This window comes from Odontomachus brunneus, unplaced genomic scaffold (genome assembly GCF_010583005.1).
Source record: "Odontomachus brunneus isolate Ranch 3 - 2012 unplaced genomic scaffold, Obru_v1 Obru_scaffold_040, whole genome shotgun sequence".
NCBI lineage: Eukaryota > Metazoa > Arthropoda > Insecta > Hymenoptera > Formicidae > Odontomachus > Odontomachus brunneus.
Window position 1 is genome coordinate 768,025 of NW_022639490.1, and position 11,937 is coordinate 779,961.

At 29.1% G+C, this 11,937-nt stretch overlaps 1 protein-coding gene and 3 long non-coding RNA genes across 8 annotated transcripts in view; 3 read left to right on the forward strand and 1 right to left on the reverse strand.

Moving 5' to 3' along the window:
* LOC116844192 overlaps positions 1-11,937 on the reverse strand; it is a 280,321-nt gene that overhangs the window by 154,164 nt on the left and 114,220 nt on the right. The window lies entirely within an intron of this gene.
* Positions 774-2,167, forward strand: LOC116844199. Its single transcript, XR_004378009.1, has 2 exons — positions 774-1,241; positions 2,019-2,167. It is a non-coding gene; the product is annotated as an uncharacterized LOC116844199 (long non-coding RNA).
* On the forward strand, positions 4,460-5,614 carry LOC116844209. Its single transcript, XR_004378026.1, has 3 exons — positions 4,460-4,533; positions 4,761-5,048; positions 5,486-5,614. It is a non-coding gene; the product is annotated as an uncharacterized LOC116844209 (long non-coding RNA).
* Positions 7,540-11,439, forward strand: LOC116844208. The gene is made up of 3 exons (XR_004378025.1): positions 7,540-10,242; positions 10,512-10,800; positions 11,308-11,439. It is a non-coding gene; the product is annotated as an uncharacterized LOC116844208 (long non-coding RNA).

Here is an 11,937-nt window from a genome sequence, read left to right on the forward strand (position 1 = left end):
AGAAGAGCTTATATCACCTTCTTTAACACTTAGTTTATAACACCTATTTACTTTACTAATACATTTTATTGCTATTCTTGCGCGACTAAAAACAAAAACCAGTATTTACCGACATATAGTGGACTATTTCACATTGATCTATTTGGAGTGTTATTTTTAAAACACCTTCAATCTATAAGACCGATATAAACTGGACATGTGAGTTAGTAGAATAATGTTCGTGAATAAAGATAACGGAATTTGCAAAATTACCATTGCCTACACCTGATTGTAGTTTTGCAAAATTATCCAAATTTTGCTGTGAAAAATTAAATATTAATTTACATAAATATAATTTATAATTTTTGTTTACGTTACAATTGTACCTATTAGACAATTTGTATAAAAAGCCATAGGAGAGGATATCTAGGTAGAACAGAGAATTCAAAAAGAATTCAAAAGAATTCAGTGGTTTGTCACCAATTCTGAGTTTATTTTCAGATGCAAAGAGAATTCTTCAATGTTCAGAGCAGTAAAAAGAATTCTTTTTGTATCTAGAAATGAACTTAGAATTGGTGACGACTGAATTCTTTTTGAATTTTCTGTGCTGAGTAGTTTCCTTATGCTTTCAGTGCATATACCGGGTATAAGTTCTTCTATTTACTTCACTGATATTTATTTTTTTACAAGTGTAACCTTCAATCGCGGAAAATTACAAGTTAATCTGCATTTTTCCTGCTTCATAAGGCAGGATTTGCGTCATCCGGACCAACATCTATGTTATAAATAGGAAGCTTGCATTAGAACAGCGGCAAACACTCGGTGTAGTGGATAGTATAACGAACACGAGCTAAAGTAAAGTAAAGTGAGGTGCGCGGATATATTACTTTAATTTGAGATAATTAAGAGGAAGAAATCTAAAAAAAAAAGATACCAAGTTTTGAAAACGCAAGGATCGATCGAAATTCGATTCAGTTTATAAACAAAATCCGTGTTGCTCTTTTGTATTGCTGCAAGATGAAATCTTTCGCCTGTATTCTATTAGTGATAATGGTACTCACTTTAGTGCCAGAGGAGCTTTGTCAGCAAATGAATAATCCGTTATTGAACAATCAGCCTAACGAACGAAGCACGTATCGGCCTATGAGACCAGCACGAGTATGGAGTCCTATTTTAAGTTGGGGTCCGGAAAAATACAACCGTGTCCCAAACAACAGAGGCAGCATACCAATAACAGATGCCTGATGATGCAGAGTTGACAGGTATTGATATATTTTTAACTATCAAGGAATGTGTTTAATTGTAACAGATAATATAATCTTAACAAACAGAAGTTCTAAGTGACAAGATTGAATAATGCGCATTTACGTTTTATAAAGTCTTTGAAACACAGCGCGCAATTTAAAGATAAATTCCACAGAAACTGAGGTTGCATGTAATTATAAGAGTGTAAATATTTTACTTAATATTAATGTAATAATATTGCCATTATATATTTGATTACACAATTTTTCCCTCTCGCTCTTTTTCAGATACTTTAAGAAAATATAATGAATTAAGTATATTTATAAATGTAGTTTATATTGACTTCCTAAAATGTTATAAATTAAAGTAAACTGACAAATAATAATTATTAGCAGCATTTTGTTATATTATAGTATAGTCATTAACATATATATTATTATTAAGATATATTAGAATTAATACAATATAATTATTAATTATATTAGTAATATTCTAATATATTAATATATTAATAATTCGTATGTAATATATATTATATAAATAATAATAAGAATGACCAGTAAAATGCGCATTTTCTTTAAAGTAAATTTATGCTAGTTTCATCTATGAAAAAACAAGTTCTACTAGTTCCGATTTATCTGAAAACACGTTAGATTTATAATTAGATATAATCTTATTTTAGACAGGATTTATTTTTCTTAAAAATTCCTTTTGAGTTCTGTCAAAAATTATATTTCGGCTTGCGACGAATTCCGCCCGAAAATACGACAAGTATATTTTATATTTGTTTACAGGCCCAAAGATATAAGTATTTTGTCAATGGCAGCTGAAAACTGGATGCACAGGAATTCCAAAATATCGTCGCCGCAGCACAACCACATAATGACAAAAGTATTTTGTGTACCGACGAAACTTTAATAAATTTACCTTATTAGTTCTACAATGCGTGTTTATTTAAATTATATTACATGTTATACATAAAAATATAATGGGAGAAAGAAAAAGAACTTACTTTACTAATACATTTCATTGCTATTCTTGCACGTCTAAAAACAAAAACCATATTTACCGACATATAGCGGACTATTTCACATTGAGCTAGTTGGATTATTTTTAAAACGCCTTCAACCATGATACTGATATGAACTGGACATGTGAGTTAGTGGAATAGTGTTCGTGAATAAAGATAACAGAATTTGCAAAATTACCATTGCCTACAGTTGATTGCAATTTTGCAAAATTGTCCAAATTTTGCTATGAGAATCTAAATAATATCAATTTATCAGATAATTTATAACTTTTTTTTTACATTATACTTGTACATATTAAACAATTTTTTAGACAACCTGTATAAAAAGCAGTAGGAGAGAATACTCAGATAGCACAGGGAATTTAAAAAGAATTCAAAAGAATTTAGTCATATGTCACCAATTCCGAGTTCATTTTTAGATGCAAAGAGAATTCTTCAGTATTCAGTTCAGTAAAAAAAATTCTTTGCATTTAGAAATGAACTTACAACTGGTGACATATGACTGAATTTTTTTTTAATTTTCTGTACTATCTGGGTAGTTTCTTTATGCTTTCAGTGCATATACCGGGTATAAGTTCTTCTATTTGCTTCACTGATATTTATTTTTTCACAAGTGTAACCTTCAATCGCGGAAAATTACAAGTTAATATGCATTTTTCCTCCTTCACAATACAGAAATTGCGTCATTCGGACCAACATCTACGCGCGGTAACATTATTACATTAAAGAATGTAAATATTTTACTTAACATCAATGTAAGAATGTTACCATTATATATATTTGATTACATAATTTTTCCGCCTCTCTTTTTTTAGATACTTTAAGAAAATTACTATAGTTTCATGTATGAAAAAGCAAATGGTACTGATGCCGATTAATCTCAGTTCACGTTTATAGTTAGATATAAATTTATAGTTAGATATAATCTTATTTTACACAAGATTTATTTTCTTTAAAGATTTCTTTTCAGTTCTGTAAAAAATTTCATGTAGATTTGCGACGAATTTTTCCAGGAAATACAACATATATATTTTATGTTTGTTTACAAGCCCAAAGATATCAATATTTCGGCAATAGTATTTCAGTTGAAAACCGGATGCACGGTAAAATTCCAAAGTATCGTCACCGCAGCACAACATAATGACAAAAATATTTTGTGTACCGACGAAACTTCAATAAATTCACCTTATTAGTACTACATACAATGCCTGTTTATTTAAATTATATTACATGTTATACATAAAAATATAATGAGAGAAAAAGAGAGAATTATGGAATAAATCATATTTTAGCTTAGACATATCCATGTGACAAATAAATACTGACTTTTCAATAGCACTTTTCATGAAAAAAAGCTTAGAGATTCAGCAACAGTTTACATACATATTTCAGTCCATACATTATATGTATGGTCTTCAAACAAATAAATTAAGTTATACTTTTTAATAATGCGTCAGCGCTTTTCTCCTATGAATCCGCTAAAAGGCGCAGTCATCCAGCAGTTAAAAACAAACGCAGTTAGACGAGAACTTGAGCAGGATAAACACGCTTCATTATTCTTCCATAATGTTGTTTACGCGGTATCTCCCTCTTCGCTTTCAATTTTACTCTATGTTAACATCGTTTTCTATTGTTAAACAAATTTATTTGCGGCCAAAATTAGTTCTCTACCTGCCATTACGTGAAAGTAACACATTTATACTTTATTTCATAGCCAGCATATTTATTCATTTTCTAATGCAGCCAGAGTATTGCATCATGATGCATAAAATGTATAAGAAGTCGAATTATGTTTAGTTGAAGAAATGTGCAATAAGCGTCGATAAGCATCTTAAGAGATGCATTGAAAGCAATGAAACAATCGATCAGCGTTTTTTAACTTTTCTAACTGAACTGATCAGCTTAAATTTATATAGTTTTGTAACCTTACTTTCTGTTCCCGTTTGTAATGTCTCTAGAAATATTTATCAACATTAAGTATATAATTATCTTCTGAAGATGCGCGCAGCTAAAAATAAAGATAATATTTTTTAAGCATCCCGTTATACGAGCGACTCAGTCATAATTATCTGTTTAACCTTCGTACGTGACTTCCTCATGCGTATTAGGGAACACTTTAGCTTATAACCGGTTCTTTTTATATGATAATATAATGAAGCTTTGCATAATGCGAAGAGCATGAGAATATAAGTAGACGACCCGCAGGAAAGAATTGACTATATATGTTTATTTCGTGAAACGATAAAGGCCCGAACTTAAGAAAAACAGAGGAAATCGCGGTAAGTCTGTAAAACTGTAAGAAACTTTGACGTGGAGATATTGAAGAGAAATATTGTGGTTGCATTTTGAAACATTGAAGAATGTTCAGGGGAGCGAGAAAAGATAAATTAGAAGTGATAAAGTTGTACAAGAATCGGAAAGATCGCGTACAAAAAATTTATACGAGGAAAGAAGGGCGAGGAAAACGATAAGTCGTACTTGATATAATTTTTTTTCTAATGTTTAGGTCACGAAAAGTATAGTCAAATTTTCATGCGGCACGCCATGAAAACACTTCATAATATCTCTTTAATAATCATGCTAACAACCGTCATCGCAATGTCACTGGGAATGCCCGAACGTACCTTCCCATATGCGCAAATCACTACCCCTGGTTACGAGACGAGCAGTTTATTTTTGCAGTTTCCTGCTATCATAACATTTCCTGATAAAACCAGAAATCCATGTCTATTGGGTCAACAACAGGATAGATTGGGAATATGTCGCGATAGAGTATAACAGTGAAGATGTACAGGTATATCCATCAAATCAATTACGATTGCCTCTCGTGAATTTCTTAATCACGCGACAGACAGTACAAAAAAATTCAAGTATTACTATTTCAAGTAATGCAATGTATCATAACACATAGAACTGCTAGAAGTAGAAGTCATGTTTGCGGATTTCGCATGTCATTTCAACTAATTTTAGTATCAGCGACATTATTAAACATGAAAATATTAAAGTTTTTTTAATATATTTAGGCTATTAAACGCAAACTTTCTAAGTTACGTACGTCAGTATTTAATGAATGCGAAACAAATAATTACTATGAAAAATCAAAGATAATTAATATATGATAATCGCATAGAAACATTGAAATAAATGAGTATGGCATGAGAGATTTTAATATTTCGGAACTTCTTGCAAGATATATTCACATTTCTGCGTTTTGACATTTTGTGTTCGCAGATTCAAGAATATGAGTGACTTCTATAATATCATGATCTATAAGTAATATAATAAGACAATGAAATAATCAATGAAATACAAGATAATGAATGTATGAAATTGTGCTAAGAAAAGTTTTTTCACAATTGATGTCGGTGTTGTGTCTTCCTGTAGATCCCTCGGAATTAATTGATAAACTAATTTAAAAATTTTTAAGGTGATAAGTGCGTATGAATGAAAACATTAGAAAACGGCAAGAAATAAATCAAGAGAAAGTAGAATAAATTGAAGTGACAGCTTGAAAATAGAAGTTTTCTGTAAATATCTGAGTACCAATGAAAAGATATACATTATAATAAAAAACAAAAATATATATACAATTTTATTTTGAAAAGAAATTATAGGAATCAAAAAAGGTAAATAAATATGTCCAAAAAAATCAATAAACTTCTAAAAAATATACGTATTAATTTATAAAGACAAAAAAAGCAAATTGAATAAAAAAAATTTGCTATACAATCTTTCTAAAAAATTTTTCAAAAATATCTTCCAGAATGTTTTTTAAGAAAATTTATCTATTTTGATTTAGCTACTTTCATTTATATAAAAAATTTTTGAGTTTTATTTTCATAGAATTTATTTTTGTATATTTATTTATTATTTTTATATAAATATGCAAATATTTATGAATAGTGTAAGTACATATAATTATTTCTTAAAAATAAATAAATAATTGCAAGGATATTGGAGATTATACCTTTATATAATATTGTATCTTTATCTTTCCGTTACTTTGCTTACTCGAGTATAATCGCAGCCTGTGTTTATCAACATATAGTGATCTGTTTCTCATTGATCTCAGTGGCGAAACCAGGGGGGGCTAAGGAGGCTGCAGTTCCCCCCCGAAATAAATTTTCTGAGTTACGCTAAGTGTGAGAAAAATTTTTTTGAATGACCTTTTTTGCTCGTCAAAAATAAAATAAAAACAGCCCCCGAAACTTTTTTCTGGCTACGCCACTGATCTAGGCATAATGTTATTTTTAAAACGCCTTTGACCATAAGATTTGTATTAGCTGGAAATGTGACTTGATAAAATAATGTTCGAAAAATTGACGAATTTGTATAATACTCATTAATTTGTCAAATTATCACATCCTTATAATTACATGGTAATTTCATTTTTTTCATATTAAACTTATATTCTTTTCCAAACAATGTGTACAACAAATCGTGTGATTTACTCCACTGATATTCATTAGTCGTTGTAGCCTTCAATCGTGTAGCCTACATTGTGTAGCTAAACAATGTATATCGTGTGATTTATCCACTGATATTTATTAATCATGTTCTTGAATCACGACAAGTAATTCCGCGTTCCAAAGGATACTTTTAACTTTTACTTTATAATGTGCATATATGATGAACTAAACGATTAATAACATTTCAATTTACATATACTTAAATAATAGAAATAATAAAAGCTTTTACTAGGAAGAACTAAAGACACATTTATGCAGTTGATTAAGTCATCGGAATGTGTATATATGAATAGAGGAAAATGGAAAAACGTTTGCTGTGGCAGACAACACAGTGAATGTAACGAATGAAAGTGAAATATATGAGATCCGCAGGTGTAATAATCCTCTCTAAAAGAAGGCATGTAAGAGATTTGATTGTTGCCGCTTTTCCGCGATGCTGATTGGTTTTCTCGCTTAGCTCACTTCATGTGGACTGCGGCTTGCTTCATGTCGTTTGCGCCTGTCAAATTACCAGACAAATAGCTGTCATCGCGTTGGTTAAGTTACAAAAAAAAATACAAAAGAGATATGTCTCTCTCTGTCTCTCCCTGTCTTTCCCTGTCTCTCCTGCCTCTCTTGTCTCTCCCTGTTTCTCCCTGTCTCTCCCTATCTCTCCCTATTTCTCCCTGTCTTTCCCCCTCTCTCTCTCTCTCTGTTTCTCCCTGTCTCTTCCTGCCTCTCCCTGTATCTTCCCGTCTCTTCTTGTCTCTCCCTATAATTATTAATTAATTAAAGTATATTTTAATTTAATTTTTACTTAATTTTTATTTTACATTTTTTATTGTTTTTTATTAGCTATATGGCGCGCGCATGTATTGTTCTAATAACTGTGATAAAAAAAAGAATCCAAAAAAGGAGATACGAAATAAAAAGCAAAAAACCGAAAGATCAATAAAATTGCGATTTGATTAATAAACAATATATTGCTGCTCTTTTGTGTTTTGCTGCAATATAAAATTTTTCACCAATATTCTACAAACAAGTGTGGTAATAATACACTAAAATTGGAAGTTATAAACGCTGTAAATCAAGATATTATTAAAAACAATTTTACTCTTCAAGTTCTTATGCTTTAAGTTTTAGACAATGAAGAATGTTTAGTCTTAGACAATAAAAATATTTCTTTATGTTGTCTCAATAGTGTTGTTAATAACGATAATGTCGCTATTAATATGACTATTGAAATATCAGAGATGTTTTAACAGATAAGATGGCATACGAAATATTCTAATCTATTAAAACTCGTTAGAAATCAATGCATTGAGTCTAGCAAAAGTTTTGTTCGGTTTTCAATAAGTGGCATTCAGATATAATATAAATGGAAATGCCAATTACGTTTGTTTATATATTACATACCATTGCAAAAACAATACTTTTCCGATTATAATCATTTAGAAAATTAATATTTAAAAAATGAATAATTTTCTTCAATTAAATGCAATAAAATCAAATTTGATTAAAAAATCGAAACAAACATTTTGACTGATCCAAAGCGTTCGTATCATTTTTTTTTATATGTATTTTAGAAGAAAAACATTTAATACTCATGTCTTTGAATTTTAGTTATAGATTGTTTAGACTGATTGGAGCCTGCGTTAGAATGATTATATTCGAAAGCAGCTTTTCATGGAAGCTTCGATCAATTCATAAAGTGAAAGTCCATTTTGAAGGTTCTTACAAATAATCAATATAAAAAATATTCGAAAATAAAAACTGTATAATTATTTTCGAACAAAAAGTGATCAAATCCCTCGCAAAACATTAGCATACAAATGATAATGCCTTACTTAGCCTTCATGTACAACTATCAGACGTAGTAATACTAAGAATAGAATACGCGTGTTTATAAAACCAGTTCTTTTTCATATAACGATAATACAGCTTATAAAATATGAACAGAAGGGGGAAAGTTTAGAACGTATTATAAATATTCGCACGTGAGACAAATCGTATTTTCATTTGTTGAGCGAAGTCAAAAATACCAACATTTGCAATACGTTTGTGATAAATTACAAACGGTATAAAATTTATTTTATGTAAACTAAAAAAAGAAGATGTTAACACTAGATGCAAAAACCTGCATTCAGCTCAAGAAGTGTAAAAATTTTCAGTAATATAAGAAATAGTACAGATAAAAAATTGTAAACAGAAAAATTGTAAAAAATTGTTTAAAAAATTGTAAATAGAAAGTTAAAAAATGATAAAAGTATTCAGAAGATATATAATTCAGGCGATTTGACAGAAGAAATTTTTATTCAATTATTCCAAAAAAAACAAAAACTTACTTAAGAAGAAATAGATATTTCAAGTAAAAATTTTATGTTTTTCAGGTGTTGTAATAATTAAAAAGAATTCTCACACGGTACAATGAAAGTTCTTCGTGTTTTCTTAATATTCGCAGTAAGTTTAATAACACTAGGAGTGTCCAAACCACCTGTTAAGCAAAAGACAAATTTTACATAATCAATTCAAATATAGAATATATCCATCAATTCAAAGAAATTTTGGAATGTCTAGGGGATTTTTTGGCTATTTTATAGATACCCGTCAAAAAGCATCGCAGAATTGTCCATTTAGGCAAAGAGAAGATTATAACTTTAAGTAGATTATATCGCATACCAGCATAAAGAATGCAGATAATTTAAGATTTGCCAGACTTAATTACGAGAAATATATTTGTATACGAACAATTCTGATCTATCAAAATTAGCAATTTATATATTCATTTATCACATTTGTACATTTTCTGTTTAGTTGCAAGTTCCAACAATACTGGATATTTTCATAAAACATGACTTGCCAAATGATAGAGCAGAAGCAATGGAATGAGACAAGAAATATAAAATAATATATATGCTTATAAATATAATATAATTGAAAAATATTAATTTTCTTAGAAGTATTTTTCAAACTTGTTTTTATATCGAAATAAAATCTCATTTCTTCAGCTAGACATCAAATATATAAAAAAAAATCGAACGCGATAACCAATAATTATTATCTAACAATCAATAAACACTTATTTTATAATTACAATACACTTGGAACATACAAATCACACCTGATAGACAGAAGATAAGTTTTATATGATACATCTGGACATGGAACATATATTCACACAAGAAGATTTAAGAGACCTCCTATCGGAAGTAAAAGATACTTCATAAACATTTCTTTTATATAACCGGTAAATTCTCCACAAGGTTAATGAAAAGATCCGCATGGAATGTGTTGCGTAAAGCAACAGCAAAGTCTTATGGAAAGAATATTACACAAACGGGTTTCTGCAACACGCACATAATATTATATCATCACATGATGATAATAAACTTCACGCAATAGAAAGGAATATTGATGAGATTATTGTAGAATATAAATACGAAACGCAGGAGAGAGAACGGTCAATCCACATCCATTCCTCCAAAAGAATTAAAAATATTGGAAAAGATCTCATATTCAAGAAAAATATAGGAAACTGCGGTAAGTCCGTATAAATGCTAAAAAAACTCTAATATACATATTAAACAAGGGCATGGAAAAAATATAGAATTGTGTTAAAATATTTAGATATGTTCATAAAAATAAAAAAAAATGTAAATATTGGAAAAACTAAAAAGTATGAAAATTGTGGAGTAGAAATATTTATGGAAAACTTACCAAAATTAAAAGAATCGAAAAACGAAAATCACAAGAATCTCGAAAACTGGAAAAATAGAAAAATCATACATCAAGTGTTTCTTAATTTTTAGGTTGTGGAAGATATTCAGATTTTCTCACAGAGTACAATGAAAATATTCTTTAACATTTGCTTGATTATGATGCTGACAATCATAGCAATACCAATTGGAATATCACAACCTTTATTGCCTACGCCGTCAGTTCCTGTTATAAATCGTAATTATTTGCCGGTTCCGGTTCCTACTGTCGTAGGTGTTCTTCAAAAAACCATTACTTGTCCCCCAAATTATCGGAAAAATCCACAAGGAATATGTCGTGAGCAAATATAACAATAATACATGCATGTGGTGTAAAATACAGGTATAATCGTCAACTTAGTCAACTATTTATTAATTCTAATTAATATAAATAGCATAAGAAACTGCAACTGATTGAATTAAGTAATGCAGCATCATATACAAAGCTATTAAGACTAAAAGTATTTATACATGAATAGAATATATAAATCTTAACGCGAAGAAGCTAATTCTATTTTATCATTTCACCAAATATCGGCAATATGAAATTATTTAATTTATTTTGTATTATTTTATATGAACAAGTTTACTCTGAATATTATAAAAATTATATTTAATAAACTCTATTTTTCTTCTCGAAATAACGTAAATTGTCTATGAAAGCAACAAAAAAGATTCACGTGGAATGTGTGACAATATGTAACGACAAAGGCGTGCAAATAATTATCAGTTTACGATTTATTAATCTCACTTCCAATATATATTCGATATATTAGAAGAACCTAGTCTAGCAAAATTGACAATTCATATATTCATCTATCACGTTCATATATTTCTTATTCGATTGCAGGTTCCAATGATATTGCCATACATATAGCAACTGCGAAGTAATAGATTGGAAGTAATGGAATAAGACAAGATATGTAAAATAGTATATGACATCTTATAAATATGAATAAATAAAAATTTTTATAATTCTTCATCGTGAACATGTTTGATATCACAACAAAACTCCATTAATTGTAATGTTTAAGTCGCCAAGTACCAGTACAATTACTAATTGTATTTACCGTAGATAGAGGATTGTGTAAATATGATACTTTCTAACGCGAATTTTCTAATTCATACATTTTTCTCTCCGTGTTGCGGTAAAATACATTTGTTCACTCTTTACTGGCAATTAAAAGTCATATTTTAGACGTAGGCTGTTGAATCTCACCGTTAATTCTTATTTTAAAGATCACCGTTGAATTTTATTTTAAAGATCACCTGAATTTTGGTTTCAAGACGCTCTCTAGATACGTAATTTAATGTAATTTAAACAAAATAGTACGTTGCAGTTTACGAAACTGCGTCTTTGAATACGTTGTTCCTATTGAAGGAAATATTGCAAAAATAGCCGACTTCAGAATATATATATATATATATATATATATATATATATATATATATATATATATATATATATATATATATATAT